Source organism: Drosophila suzukii, chromosome Y (assembly GCF_043229965.1).
Source record: "Drosophila suzukii chromosome Y, CBGP_Dsuzu_IsoJpt1.0, whole genome shotgun sequence".
In the NCBI taxonomy this organism is placed as follows: Eukaryota; Metazoa; Arthropoda; class Insecta; order Diptera; family Drosophilidae; genus Drosophila; species Drosophila suzukii.
In genome coordinates, this window is record NC_092085.1 from 869,829 (window position 1) to 886,196 (window position 16,368).

Consider the following 16,368-nt stretch of genomic DNA (forward strand, 5'->3'; position numbering starts at 1 on the left):
TTAATAAATACCTATAGATTGTCCCAAAAAAACTTTTCCGTTTTCAGTCCAATGCTTTACACTAGAGCCAGAAAACGATATACATATATATACATACATACATGTATGTGTTTATGCATGTGTGGATGTAAAAAATTGCAATCTAATATCCGCGGCAAATAGAATTCTTTCTAATTTTTTTTTCGAAAGAAGGCATGGTTATGAGCTAGCTATTTCCATGAAATAACACCAGCAACATTTAGATATTAAGTTCTTTATAAAATATATATATATATGAGATTGCAGGTGTACGGGAGCGAAGGGGTTATGCTAACGCTGGGAAAGTCTAACATACACGCGCTTCAGGCTCTACCAAATAAACAATTAACAATTAATACAATGCGATTATAATGCTAGACAATGGGGTGAAAGGGATTTAGTTGATTAGATTTGGCTTCGATTGCGGATATTGTTAGTAGAAATGCGGCGGCGGCAACGTTTGCGAGGGCAACGTCGTCGGCTGCTGCTCTCATCAGACAACAGAATCCTTGCGAATCCTGCACTCGAGATAGCTTGTGTTCGGGGGGGAGAAAGAGACAAGACAACGGTATTTTATCAGCAATGGAAGGGCTAGGAGTTGGAATAGTTTCAGGGATTTTGTTGCTTAAAACTGTTTTCGCATCACATATAGTTCTCAGTCTGGGGGGCCCGCATAACGCCCACGCCGCCGCCCAGTCGGCTGTAGTTCATGCAGCCGCACAAACGCCATTGGTTCGTCTCTGGGTCGTAGACCTCGATGGTTTTCAAATAGGCGTACCCATCAAAACCGCCCACCGCATGCAGCTGTCCATTCACGACGGCCAGGCCAACCCCACTGCGACGAGAGGTCATGGCCACGATGGGGCTCCAGGTGTTGGTCAGTGGATTGTAGCGCTCGGCGGACGAGAGCTCCATGCTATCGTACCGTCCGCCGACGGCGTAAATGTAGTTGTTGAAGACAGCGCAGCCCAGGTGCTTGCTTCACGTGGACATTGGACTGACGGCCACCCATTTGTTGTGTCTGGGATCGTATGTGTTCAATGTTCAGTGTTCAACGGACGTTGTCCATCGGAGCCACCAATGGCATATAGCTATCCTCCAAGGACAGCTACCGCCACACCCAGCCGTCGTGTGGTCATCGGGGCCACCTTTGACCACTTGTTCTCCTTGGGGTCGTACCGCTCCACATGATTGAAGCACTGAACGCCATCCTGCCCACCAACCGCATACAGAAAGCCGTCGAGCAAGGCCACGCCCACGCTGGTGCGGCAGGAAGTGGTAGGCGCCACGTCGCAGGACCACTGATTGGTTTGCGGATCATACCGCTCGATGCTGTTTAGATAGCTCTGGCCGTCGTGACCGCCCACTGCATACAGCAAATCATTCAACACGGCCACGCCGACTCCGCAGCGCCGCTTGCTCATAGGAGCGACCATTTTCCAGTCATTTGTCTGCGGATCGAAGCGCTCCACGGAGGCTATGGCATCGTCGGAGCACACGCCACCCACGGGAAACAGCACTTCACCTCGTCGGGTCGTTTTGCGAGGTCTGGTGCGCGGACCCTGCATCAGCGGTCGCTCCTGCGGAAGCAGCAGATAGTTCTTGGCCTCGTCCACCAGATCCCGGCAGGCCTCGTCGCTGCGGACCAGGAGATCAGAGCCCACCGTGCCCACCAGGAACTTTGGGGAGAGTAGAGGCAGACGGACATGTTGTAGTACCTGTGCTAGGTGCTGTCGCCGCTCGGCGACATTGTACTTGAGCCAGGACATGACAGCATTGAAGACCTGCTCCTCCGAGCGCACGTTCAGTTCGTCGCTGCAGATGATGTCCACCAACTGGCCGACGGGCAGCAGCAGAAACTCCTCGCTCTCCATCACCTCCTGGAAGTTGTGCTGCGTGAACGTGTCGGCTATTCGCAACAGTTCCCGGCAAGAGTGTGTGTCGGCAAAGGCGCGGATGCCCAGGCAGTTGGTGGGGTCCGCTTGAGGAACTCGCAGCAGATGTCTTGAATCTCAACCAGTTGCAGCAGACAGGCGGCGGGAAGGAGCGCCTGGACATTGGACTCCTCGACGATGATGTGGGCGGTGTAGCCAAAGTCAATAAGCAGCTCCATGGTGTTCTCGTCGATGTCGCGTATAGTGACCTCCGTCTGGCGCGATTCCTCCAGTTCGCCAGTGAACATGGCACAGAAGTAAGAGCTGCAGGCGGACAGGATGACCCTGTGGGCGAAGATCTTCCGTCCGCCCACGTTCAGGACCACATCGCAGAGCTCCCGATGGCGCCGCAGCATATTGAGTTCCGTGATCGTGACCTTCGGATGTTTTTCAGAAATGTGAGAGGTGGGCGGGCGACGGAGGTCGGTCCACTGCCGTCGATCCAACGGAGCCGCCACCAGCAGTGGAATTACCACCTGTTCCGGTGACAGCAGCATCCCGTGGTTGAGCGGTGGAGCCCGAGCCCGGCAGGTCGCCCATTCTGTTCGCTGCTAAGCGCAGCGGGCCGGAAGCAACCCAACCCCACACGGCGTCTATCTTTGCGTCTCTGTTCTCCACGGATACAAAGCACGTCCAGGGCCAGCTGCAGGCGGAAAATTTCGAAAATGCAATCTTGCTGCTGGCTTAAAGCGACCACATCGAAGATTCCTGGCGCGAAATGCACTTTTCAGCAGTGAAAATCGTTTTTCTTTTTGGCCTGGAAAAGTCGAAACACACGATTGATACTACAAACGAAGCTATTCAACCAAATATTAACTGAAATGTATTAGTCTTGTAAATACCTGTCGATTGACCATGCTACGCCTACTCTACTCTACTACTCAGAGCCAGACAATGCGAAATGTTTTTACGCGTGTATGTGTGTATATGTAAATAGTTGCCGGCCGAACTTAGCGGCAAAGAAAAAAGCCCTGCCGGCGCTCAGAGAGAGCAAAGTGCGCGGCTAACTCTATTGAATAATGAACCCTTTATCCATTTGTCCCATTGACGGGCAAAAACCTTTAAAGATCTGTACATCTTTTTTTATCTCTTTCAAAGAATATGAATTAGCTTAATAAATACCTATAGATTGTCCCAAAAAAACTCTTCCGTTTTCAGTCCAATGCTCTCAAACCAAAGCCTTGACACTACCCTGCAGTTCCACAATTGAGTTAAGCGCCCAATCATCACGATGCCGACTGCGACGTCGGCAGAGAAGCCAGCGACGCTGGCAGAGCTGAGCGCAACGGCGGCAAAGCGACGCACTCTAAGTCAGGTCCGCAAAGAGAACGCACAAAAAGTAATTTTGGGCTCTTCCTCTCTCGCCATGTCTCAGACGGAAAAGTGCGTGTGAAGGAGGACCAGCAACTAAAATATATAGACTTTTGTGCACCCTTGCCTTTTGAATAATGCGACATTTGTTCGTAAATGATAAAACAACCATTTAAAATAATAGGTTTCTGTTTTAAAATATTTGTATTTCTTAAAAAAAATGTATAGGTTTATTAATATTATTTAATAATATGTGAAGTTTTAAGAATATATTTTTATAAACCGATTTGCATAGTCGGATATGTCTATAAATATCCTGCTTTTATGTGCAAGATGCATAGACCAAACGGGACATGCCAAAAAAACAGAACAACAACGGATTAGCGGAACCGTTGTTGTTGTTGCTTGTTGTTTTTCTGGAAGGCACGCGTCTTTTTTCGTCTTTTTCACTTGCGTTTACTTACGAGTATGTGAAGGAGTTAGAATTGCACGCAATTACGTAGTTAAATAAAATAAACCAGTGGTTTAAAAGTGATACCTATACGATTCCCATGTAAGTCTGTCGCAGACCATTATTTATTTAATCAGTGAGAGTAAAAACAAGTTAATGTGTATTAAAAAAATGGAAAATACAAGATTCCCAAAAAAACACGTGGCGGAAAAAAAAAGCTGTGAAAAATTTTAATTTTTGACGTGAAAAACAACAAATGATGCATATAAATAAACAAATGAATGAATCTGTGAAAAAATTTGAAAATCTTATTGAGTGCTAAGTTCCTTGGGACCAAAAATAAGAGATGTTTGTTTTTATAACTTATGATTTTTTGTATTAATAACATTAAAGCACAATTTTTATTTTTGTGTAAGTAAACAAACATGGCTATTTAAATAAAAATCTCAAACATCTCTAATTTTCCGTTCCTGGAAAAGTGGTATTTTTTCCGCATCTGCAAAATAAATAAATGATTTAATAAATAATAAAAAAAATACATAAATAATTTTTTACAACAAAATAAAATAAATCAAGTGACCGAAAACAAAAGTTTGCTAATTTCGTCTCGATATTTTTTGCATTTTTTTATATTTTCTGTCCCACAACTTACTTATTAAGTAAGTTTTTATTGAGGCTGAAAGTAACTATTGTTTTTAAGTTTAATTTTTAAAAGACTTCTGGGATTTTTACATTGATTTTTATCTAGCATGCAAATTGTGGGCGTCACAGGTTTTCGCGGTTTGTGGGCCTTTAAAGATCTGTACATCTTTATTTATCTCTTTCAAAGAATATGAATTAGCTTAATAAATACCTATAGATTGTCCCAAAAAAAATTTTCCGTTTTCAGTCCAATGCTTTACACTAGAGCCAGAAAACGATATACATATATATACATACATACATGTATGTGTTTATGCATGTGTGGATGTAAAAAATTGCAATCTAATATCCGCGGCAAATAGAATTCTTTCTAATTTTTTTTTCGAAAGAAGGCATGGTTATGAGCTAGCTATTTCCATGAAATAACACCAGCAACATTTAGATATTAAGTTCTTTATAAAATATATATATATATGAGATTGCAGGTGTACGGGAGCGAAGGGGTTATGCTAACGCTGGGAAAGTCTAACATACACGCGCTTCAGGCTCTACCAAATAAACAATTAACAATTAATACAATGCGATTATAATGCTAGACAATGGGGTGAAAGGGATTTAGTTGATTAGATTTGGCTTCGATTGCGGATATTGTTAGTAGAAATGCGGCGGCGGCAACGTTTGCGAGGGCAACGTCGTCGGCTGCTGCTCCCATCAGACAACAGAATCCTTGCGAATCCTGCACTCGAGATAGCTTGTGTTCGGGGGGGAGAAAGAGACAAGACAACGGTATTTTATCAGCAATGGAAGGGCTAGGAGTTGGAATAGTTTCAGGGATTTTGTTGCTTAAAACTGTTTTCGCATCACATATAGTTCTTAGTCTGGGGGGCCCGCATAACGCCCACGCCGCCGCCCAGTCGGCTGTAGTTCATGCAGCCGCACAAACGCCATTGGTTCGTCTCTGGGTCGTAGACCTCGATGGTTTTCAAATAGGCGGACCCATCAAAACCGCCCACCGCATACAGCTGTCCATTCACGACGGCCAGGCCAACCCCACTGCGACGAGAGGTCATGGCCACGATGGGGCTCCAGGTGTTGGTCAGTGGATTGTAGCGCTCGGCGGACGAGAGCTCCATGCTATCGTACCGTCCGCCGACGGAGTAAATGTAGTTGTTGAAGACAGCGCAGCCCAGGTGCTTGCTTCACGTGGACATTGGACTGACGGCCACCCATTTGTTGTGTCTGGGATCGTATCGCTCAACAGTGTTCAACGGACGTTGTCCATCGGAGCCACCAATGGCATATAGGTATCCTCCAAGGACAGCTACCGCCACACCCAGCCGTCGTGTGGTCATCGGGGCCACCTTTGACCACTTGTTCTCCTTGGGGTCGTACCGCTCCACATGATTGAAGCACTGAACGCCATCCTGCCCACCAACCGCATACAGAAAGCCGTCGAGCAAGGCCACGCCCACGCTGGTGCGGCAGGAAGTGGTAGGCGCCACGTCGCAGGACCACTGATTGGTTTGCGGATCATACCGCTCGATGCTGTTTAGATAGCTCTGGCCGTCGTGACCGCCCACTGCATACAGCAAATCATTCAACACGGCCACGCCGACTCCGCAGCGCCGCTTGCTCATAGGAGCGACCATTTTCCAGTCATTTGTCTGCGGATCGAAGCGCTCCACGGAGGCTATGGCATCGTCGGAGCACACGCCACCCACGGGAAACAGCACTTCACCTCGTCGGGTCGTTTTGCGAGGTCTGGTGCGCGGACCCTGCATCAGCGGTCGCTCCTGCGGAAGCAGCAGATAGTTCTTGGCCTCGTCCACCAGATCCCGGCAGGCCTCGTCGCTGCGGACCAGGAGATCAGAGCCCACCGTGCCCACCAGGAACTTTGGGGAGAGTAGAGGCGACGGACATGTTGTAGTACCTGTGCTAGGTGCTGTCGCCGCTCGGCGACATTGTACTTGAGCCAGGACATGACAGCATTGAAGACCTGCTCCTCCGAGCGCACGTTCAGTTCGTCGCTGCAGATGATGTCCACCAACTGGCCGACGGGCAGCAGCAGAAACTCCTCGCTCTCCATCACCTCCTGGAAGTTGTGCTGCGTGAACGTGTCGGCTATTCGCAACAGTTCCCGGCAAGAGTGTGTGTCGGCAAAGGCGCGGATGCCCAGGCAGTTGGTGGGGTCCAATTGTCGCTTGAGGAACTCGCAGCAGATGTCTTGAATCTCAACCAGTTGCAGCAGACAGGCGGCGGGAAGGAGCGCCTGGACATTGGACTCCTCGACGATGATGTGGGCGGTGTAGCCAAAGTCAATAAGCAGCTCCACGGTGTTCTCGTCGATGTCGCGTATAGTGACCTCCGTCTGGCGCGATTCCTCCAGTTCGCCAGTGAACATGGCACAGAAGTAAGAGCTGCAGGCGGACAGGATGACCCTGTGGGCGAAGATCTTCCGTCCGCCCACGTTCAGGACCACATCGCAGAGCTCCCGATGGCGCCGCAGCATATTGAGTTCCGTGATCGTGACCTTCGGATGTTTTTCAGAAATGTGAGAGGCGGGCGGGCGACGGAGGTCGGTCCACTGCCGTCGATCCAACGGAGCCGCCACCAGCAGTGGAATTACCACCTGTTCCGGTGACAGCAGCATCCCGTGGTTGAGCGGTGGAGCCCGAGCCCGGCAGGTCGCCCATTCTGTTCGCTGCTAAGCGCAGCGGGCCGGAAGCAACCCAACCCCACACGGCGTCTATCTTTGCGTCTCTGTTCTCCACGGATACAAAGCACGTCCAGGGCCAGCTGCAGGCGGAAAATTTCGAAAATGCAATCTTGCTGCTGGCTTAAAGCGACCACATCGAAGATTCCTGGCGCGAAATGCACTTTTCAGCAGTGAAAATCGTTTTTCTTTTTGGCCTGGAAAAGTCGAAACACACGATTGATCTACAAACGAAGCTATTCAACCAAATATTAACTGAAATGTATTAGTCTTGTAAATACCTATCGATTGACCATGCTACGCCTACTCTACTCTACTACTCAGAGCCAGACAATGCGAAATGTTTTTACGCGTGTATGTGTGTGTATGTAAATAGTTGCCGGCCGAACTTAGCGGCAAAGAAAAAAGCCCTGCCGGCGCTCAGAGAGAGCAAAGTGCGCGGCTAACTTATTCTATTGAATAATGAACCTGTTCAATTGTGACGCCGTGCAAACCAAAAGCTCTGTACGGCTGTCATTGTAAGAGGGGCTCTTGGGAGTGATTAAACGACTGAAGTTCAAATATAACAGTTTAGCCTTTAATTCATTAGCTTATAATGTGTACACTTCACTCTTCTTCATTAATTAACTTTAACAAAATAATGGGTCGCAATGGACAGCAAGTAAAAGAAGCCAATGTTGTTCCGGTCGCTGAAGCTTGTAGTTCTTACTGCTCTTCTCCTTCGTTCGTCGGGTTGCCAGATCTCCTGACCTTTGTCTTCAGTTGGCAGGGCGATCAGCTGTGCATACGAACCAAATACCGTGGGACTGAACATGCCGCCCGCCAATGCGAAATCCGCGTGATACATGTGTTGTTCAGGATTCTGGATCTAACTTCCCTTGTACTCGTAGCGGCTAAGACAAAGAGAAAGAGAAATGACATACGGATGCAATTGATTATCAAGGGAGCAATAGCTGGTTCATATTAGCATGAGATCGGCAGGCGACAAAGCTTGGAGATGGAGCGTTTTTGACTGCCTGATTTTGTTTTCAGTGTTACAACTCGAACGAGTGAATCCTCTCCAGGATGGAGACTGGTAATTCTACCGAGCGACCATTGCGATGGAGGCAGTTGATCGTCCTTCATGAGTACTAATTCGTTGATTTTAAAATTCTCCTTTTCCTGACACCATTTTGGGCGAGTTTGAAGATGGGACAGCCAATCTCGGCTCCATTGCGTCCAAAACTGACGGATCAAATTTTGATGAGACAGAAATTGCTCACGGAACGACGAGTTTTGGGGGCGACAATGGGCAGGTGCGAGCAGGGTGTCACCAATGAGAAAATGTGCCGGCGTGAGAGCTTCTATGTCGTCTGGATCAGCTGTTAGCGGACAAAATGGCCGAGAGTTTAGGCAAGCTTCAATCCGGATGAGCACCGTTGCGAGTTCCTCATAAGTCTGCTTGTGACTTCCGACAGTCCTCTTCAGGTGATGCTTGACGGACTTGACCCCAGCCTCCCAAAGGCCTCCGAAATTGGGAGAGTATGGCGGAGTGAAATGCCATGTAGGGCACGTAGCGTGGTCGCGATCCGCCGGTTGTGCGCTTGCTAATAACTTATTGGCGCCAACGAAATTTGTTCCGTTGTCGCTATACATATGTTGAACTGGTCCTCGGCGACCAGTAAAACGAGAAAATGCTAGTAGGAAGTGTTCCGACGAGAGTCCGGTAACCGCTTCTAGGTGAACTGCCTTCGTAGCCAAGCAGACGAAAATAGCAATGTATCCTTTGTAAGTACTTGTCCCTCGAAGCCGTGCTGCCTGGATTTCGATTGCCCCGGTATAATCGACGCCGGTCGCAACGAATGGGCGGTTTGGTGGGTTGACTCTGTGCACCGGCAGGTCGCCCATCAATTGACTTCCGATGCTAGGTGACGCGCGGAAGCACGTGATGCATTTTCGAAGGATTGTTCGGACGGCTTGTCTTCCATTTGGAATCCAGAACTTGTACCTCGTGTGGGCTAAAGTAAGATGAGCGCCGCCGTGCAGGGTAGCTTGATGGGAGTTCTGAATTACCAGCTCTGTAAAGAAATGACGCTGCGGTAAGATGATTGGATGTTTGCGATCGAAAGAAAGGTTGGAATGCTTGAGACGACCGCGAACGCGCAAGATGCCGTCGTCAAGAAAGGGAGTGAGATTTCTTAGGGTGCTCTTCGGAGGCAGAGGATTTTCTGCGAGGATCGCGTGCATGTCGGACTGAAAGGTTTCCGCTTGTACTATCTTCACGACGCAGCGAAGTGCATTGTCCATTTCCTCTGGCGACAGCTGACTGTAAGATCTGGTTTTCTTCGATTGAGCGTTGTGACAAAAGCGCAGTATGTATGCTATGACTCGAACGAGTTTGGTGTAAGTTGAAAACCGCTCAATGAGACTAATGTCTACTTGGGTGGTGTGCAAACGAATTAGCAAAGATTTTGCTTCTAGGGACTGCTCATCAAACTTTATGTTCGGTACCTCTGTGTCCGGCCACTCACTGGAGTGTTGCCTCAACCATGATGGTCCGTGCCACCAGAGATCAAAGATGGAGATTTCTGATGGGGATAGTCCTCTCGTGGCGCTGTCTGCTGGATTATCTGCCGTGGGAACATGTCTCCATTGGTTTGAATCGCTGTGGTCCAGAATGTAGGCAACGCGATTGGCAACGAACGTTTTCCATCTAGTAACATCTCCTTTGATCCAGTGGAGAACGATAGTGGCGTCCGTCCAGTATGTAACGGAGATTTTAGCGTTTTTCCAACGATTGTTTGCTACTACCCATTTGGTTAGTTTGGTTGCCAGCACAGCGCCGCATAACTCGGTCCTCGGGATCGTGAGGGGTTTTGTTGGAGAGATTTTGGATTTTGCAGTGATGAGAGTGGTATAAAACGATGAATCCGGTTGGGGTATACGCATGTAAACCGCCGCTGCGTAGGCGTGAGTGGACCCGTCGCAGAAAGCGTGCAACTGGATATCATGGCTAAAGTCTGGCATATACCGTACGCTGCGAGGTATTCGGATTTTGCTGATGTCCTCCAGATTGGCACGGAACTTTTTCCATTTGTTAGCGATGGAACTGGGTACTGGGTCGTCCCACCCTAAGTGCTTGCGGTCGTTCTCGGAATGGAGGTGTGCCATTGTGACTTCCTTTAAAATTAATTTTGCTGAAATGAGAATAGGGGCTAAGGGTCCTAAGGGATCGAAAAGTCTGGCAATGCTCGAAAGAATTTCTCTTTTGGTTGAACCCGTGGGAATGCTCGCTTGCAATTTGTAGGTGAAACAGTCTTGGTTAGGTAACCAATGCATTCCTAAGGTTTTGATTGTATCAGAGTTGTCCCAGCTTCGTGACGTTTGATTGCATCGGTTTGATAAAGGAATGCTGTCTAGAAGCGCTATGTCGTTACTAGACCATTTTCTCAATTCCATATTTGCGGATTTTAGAGCGTTCTGGATTTGTAAACTCTTGTTTTGTGCTGCTGAGATAGTGTGATCACCAGAAAGAATATCGTCGACGTAGATTTCGTGCTTTAAGACCTCTTCCGCCAGTGGATAATTTTCGCGTTCATCCTCTGCAAGTTGACGAACGACTCTAATGGCGGTGAATGGTGCAGAAGCGGTACCGAAAGTTACAGTTGACAGGCAATATTCCTTGATGTTTCCATCCGCCGCCCGCCATAAAATCCGCTGGTATTGCGTGTCGTCCGGATGTACGTCGATGCAGCGGTACATGCGCTGGATGTCGGCGGTGAAAACATGTCGGTACTGTCTCCAATTCAGTAACACTGCAGGGAGGTCATTTTGGAGAGTGGGTCCTACGGACAATACATCGTTTAGAGATCGACCGTTTGAGGTCTTTGCCGATGCGTCGAATACAATGCGCTGTTTGGTGGTGAGACTGTCTTCTTTATAGACAGCGTGATGAGGAAGAACGCAGGATTCAACCCGACAGAATTTTTTGGAGGTACTGACGGTTGATCTCTCACTAGTGACTGCTGGTGTGATTTGTCCCAATTCAAAATATTCTTCGATTCCCTCCTTGTAGCGAATCCATTTTTCTGGATCCCGTTCATAACGCCGCTCTAATTGAAGAAACCTGTTTAAAGCGACTTGATGCGATTTTCCTAGGGCCATTGTGGAATCGAAATGCCATTTGAAAGGTAGTCTTACCATAAAACTACCGTTTGGTTGACGTGTGTGCGTTTCCTTAAAGAAGGACTCACACCACCGCTCTTCGTCAGATTGAAGTGATCGGCTTGGGACAGATTCTATTTCGCAAAAATTCTTCAAAAGCGATTCCGTGTCTAGCCTGGTTTGATGACAGCGAATATTAAGTGTGTGGATTGATTCCTGGAACTTGCCGAGTATCATCCAACCTAAGTGAGAATTTTGTGCAATAGGTTCGTATGGATTTCCGATTCGGGTTCCCGGAAGGATAAGACCCGCCATGAGGTCGGCTCCGATGATGAGATCTATGCGTTTCGAGCGATAGTATAAAGGATCCGAGAGCTGGAGTCCGTTGATGTGTTTCCAGTTTTGAGGCGAAAACGATTGGTTTGGTAGATGTGAGGTAAGCGAGTTCATAACGTACGCAGAGTCGACACCTAGATTGAACGTTGGGTTTAGCGACGTTCGGATGCAGCAGCTTGCCGTAAAGTTGCACCGTTGACCAGTAGTTTGGCCGACGCCGGCGATCGAAGCGCGGATTCTGCATCGTGGAAGCTGGAGAGCTTGGACGGTATGCTCTGAGATTATTGTAGCTTCCGACCCCTGATCGATGAGGGCAGTTATTGTTGCTTGAGCGCCGCTCTGGGGGTGGCAGACAATAATCCGTGCGGTAGCTAGCAAGATATTCTGTCGCGTTGCATGGGAGGCTGTGGAAGAATAACATTGGAGGTTTGGATTAGCAAGGGGGCTAACTGGTGAGGTGTCGTTGTTCATAATCGAAGCGGTGTGTGGTTGACTGGATGATACGGTCGGCGAGTAAGGTTGGGGTGCTTGAGTGATGCTTGGCGCCGCGGCCGGATGAAGTAAAGAATGGTGGCGTTGTCCACAGTGGTAGCAATTCTTTACACTTGAACAGCGGGCCAGCATGTGCGATTTGCTCAGGCAGTTGAGGCATAGATTTGACTTACTCACGACCTCCTTACGTTGGTAGCAATCCAAGCTAAGGAATTGCTGACATCGACGAAGGATATGATTACCGTTGCAGTGTGGGCAACGAAGCACAGGGGGGCTTGGTTGCGCGTGGGTGTTATGAACCGAGATACGTTTTGTGGGGTGATGATCCAGTGGTGATCCAGATTTGTTGGTGCCCGAACAGTTTCTATTTTCAATGGCGTCCAGGGTGATTAACCGGTTGTTGAGAAACTGTTCGAGATCCTTGTACGAGGGAATGTGGGTTTGACTGCCGAGATGATGTTCCCAGGCGGAGTGCGTCTCTTTCGGTAATTTTGCAGTCAAATAATGGGCGAGCCAGTGATCCCCGTTCTGCAACGACGCGTTGATGGTGTTACAGGCGGCTGCGCAGACGTTGACTGCACTGATCATAGATCGTATATCATCGGGCTTCTCCTTGCTTAGGCTTGGCAACTGGTACAACATGTTCATGTGATTGGAGAAGACCACGCGTGGATTGTTATAGCGCTGAATTAGTGTGTCCCATGCTACCGTATAGTTAGCGGCCGTCAAAGGAATTTGACGAATATCGCAATCTCGACCAGCTGGCAGAGATTCCTTGAGGAAATGAAACCGTTGAATATTGTCCAGCCGCTCATTTTGATGAATTAACCGAGTGAAGGCGTCATAATATCCAGGCCAGTCCACACAGTTTCCGCTAAACTTGGGCACTGGCAGTTGTGGCATGTGGACACGTGCGTCGGCAACCGTCGACACGGCGGTGGGTGCCGAGGCTGAGGACGGCGTCACTGGGAACTTTATTCGTTGGCCTTCAGCTACAAGGCAATAGGTTTCCATGTACAGATCCTCGAAACTGACGGCGATCTTCTTGGCGTGATAGTCCGTTTTGACATGTCCCTCGGTGCAGATGATTAATTGATGGGTGGTCTCAAAAGCCGCGTTTAAACTCTCGATCTGCTGCAGGCGCTTCATATAATAACTTTCGGTTTTTCGAGACGCGGCATCCTTCTTATAGTTCTGCTGCAGACGTGTTAGACTTTGGAGTCGCTCCTTTTGAAGTGTAATAAAACCTGCTAAGGCCGGATCATCAGCTTCGTGGTCAGACATATTATGAGAATTTTTACCAATTTATTTTGAACCTAGCTAGCTCTGCTTGATAAATAAAAAAGCACCCGTACTCACGTGATCTTTCCCTTTTTTTACTTATGCCTGATGTTACGTAACGTTGAATATAGCGTGAGCGCAGGCTGTACTGTTTTTCGATTCCGCTTTGAGTAGAATATTTTCCTTGGTTGTGAAATTGTAACGGGCCTTCTTGCAGCACCCGTGTGTGTGTGTGTAGAAGGGCTGTCAGGCGACCGGGTGTGTTGGTATTGGTGACTGTGCTCTATCGGTGTGAGAGCACTTGTTGGGGGCACAAACGGAGACGATCGCAATTTGTGTTAGATGGAGTGCTGGGTGTTATGCATTATAACCCACAATTGAAAGATCAAACTGAGATTTTTAAACTTCAAGCAAGATTCCCCTCATGGGCCACCATGTTCAATTGTGACGCCGTGCAAACCAAAAGCTCTGTACGGCTGTCATTGTAAGAGGGGCTCTTGGGAGTGATTAAACGACTGAAGTTCAAATATAACAGTTTAGCCTTTAATTCATTAGCTTATAATGTGTACACTTCACTCTTCTTCATTAATTAACTTTAACAAAATAATGGGTCGCAATGGACAGCAAGTAAAAGAAGCCAATGTTGTTCCGGTCGCTGAAGCTTGTAGTTCTTACTGCTCTTCTCCTTCGTTCGTCGGGTTGCCAGATCTCCTGACCTTCGTCTTCAGTTGGCAGGGCGATCAGCTGTGCATACGAACCAAATACCGTGGGACTGAACAGAACCCTTTATCCATTTGTCCCATTGACGGGCAAAAACCTTTAAAGATCTGTACATCTTTATTTATCTCTTTCAAAGAATATGAATTAGCTTAATAAATACCTATAGATTGTCCCAAAAAAACTCTTCCGTTTTCAGTCCAATGCTCTCAAACCAAAGTAGTTAGGACAAGCCTTGACACTACCCTGCAGTTCCACAGTTGAGTTAAGCGCCCAATCATCACGATGCCGACTGCGACGTCGGCAGAGAAGCCAGCGACGCCGGCAGAGCTGAGCGCAACGGCGGCAAAGCGACGCACTCTAAGTCAGGTCCGCAAAGAGAACGCACAAAAAGTAATTTTGGGCTCTTCCTCTCTCGCCATGTCTCAGACGGAAAAGTGCGTGTGAAGGAGGACCAGCAACTAAAATATATAGACTTTTGTGCACCCTTGCCTTTTGAATAATGCGACATTTGTTCGTAAATGATAAAACAACCATTTAAAATAATAGGTTTCTGTTTTAAAATATTTGTATTTCTTAAAAAAAATGTATAGGTTTATTAATATTATTTAATAATATGTGAAGTTTTAAGAATATATTTTTATAAACCGATTTGCATAGTCGGATATGTCTATAAATACCCTGCTTTTATGTGCAAGATGCATAGACCAAACGGGACATGCCAAAAAAACAGAACAACAACGGATTAGCGGAACCGTTGTTGTTGTTGCTTGTTGTTTTTCTGGAAGGCACGCGTCTTTTTTCGTCTTTTTCACTTGCGTTTACTTACGAGTATGTGAAGGAGTTAGAATTGCACGCAATTACGTAGTTAAATAAAATAAACCAGTGGTTTAAAAGTGATACCTATACGATTCCCATGTAAGTCTGTCGCAGACCATTATTTATTTAATCAGTGAGAGTAAAAACAAGTTAATGTGTATTAAAAAAATGGAAAATACAAGATTCCCAAAAAAACACGTGGCGGAAAAAAAATAGCTGTGAAAAATTTTAATTTTTGACGTGAAAAACAACAAATGATGCATATAAATAAACCAATGAATGAATCTGTGAAAAAATTTGAAAATCTTATTGAGTGCTAAGTTCCTTGGGACCAAAAATAAGAGATGTTTGTTTTTATAACTTATGATTTTTTGTATTAATAACATTAAAGCACAATTTTTATTTTTGTGTAAGTAAACAAACATGGCTATTTAAATAAAAATCTCAAACATCTCTAATTTTCCGTTCCTGGAAAAGTGGTATTTTTTCCGCATCTGCAAAGTAAATAAATGATTTAATAAATAATAAAAAAAATACATAAATAATTTTTTACAACAAAATAAAATAAATCAAGTGACCGAAAACAAAAGTTTGCTAATTTCGTCTCGATATTTTTTGCATTTTCTTATATTTTTAGACAAGGCTGAAGGTAAATCTATAAAAAAATGGAAGGCTAAATCGTTCCATCTTAAGCATATTATCCGAGGAACTTGTTCTGTCCCACAACTTACTTATTAAGTAAGTTTTTATTGAGGCTGAAAGTAACTATTGTTTTTAAGTTTAATTTTTAAAAGACTTCTGGGATTTTTACATTGAATGCCAAAGATAACATTTCTTTTATTATAAATAAATCTTACAAATAACGATTACTTTCGGTCACTCGTTTTTATTCTCGTCTTGTTTTATTTTTAAAACTAATTTTTTTCTAATACTAGATGCAATCCCTCGGAGCCTCCCGAAAAGGCGCTGCAGAAGGCAATGCGGTGCGTTAAATACTTGAGTTGTACCAAAAAAAAGGCAACGCCGGCACCAGATGCTGAGGAGGAGGTGCCAGCGACCCCGATAACACCGGAAACCCCCGAGCTCAAATTTTAAAATAAACAAATAAAAACAAAAACAAGGAAGAACGCTATAGTCGAGTACCTCGACTATCAGATACCCGTTATTCAAAGGGAAATGGAGATATGCAAGCAGCAAAGCGAGACTAAAATGCGCCACCTACCGGCGGTAGACAGATTTAAGTGTTATGGGCGTTAGAGTGGGCGTGGCAAATTTATTTTTGGATCAATCGATATTTCAATCAATTTTTTATCTAGCATGCAAATTGTGGGCGTCACAGGTTTTCGCGGTTTGTGGGCCTTTAAAGATCTGTACATCTTTATTTATCTCTTTCAAAGAATATGAATTAGCTTAATAAATACCTATAGATTGTCCCAAAAAAACTTTTCCGTTTTCAGTCCAATGCTTTACACTAGAGCCAGAAAACGATATACATACATACATACATGTAT

General features: G+C 46.3%; 2 pseudogenes; both read right to left on the reverse strand.

Annotated features, from left to right (window-relative positions):
- Positions 1-309: 309 nt before the first annotated feature.
- On the reverse strand, positions 310-2,771 carry LOC139353639 (kelch-like protein diablo; annotated as a pseudogene).
- Positions 2,772-4,866: 2,095 nt separating this feature from the next.
- LOC139353622 (kelch-like protein diablo) lies at positions 4,867-7,291 on the reverse strand (annotated as a pseudogene).
- Between the last annotated feature and the right edge of the window lie 9,077 nt (positions 7,292-16,368).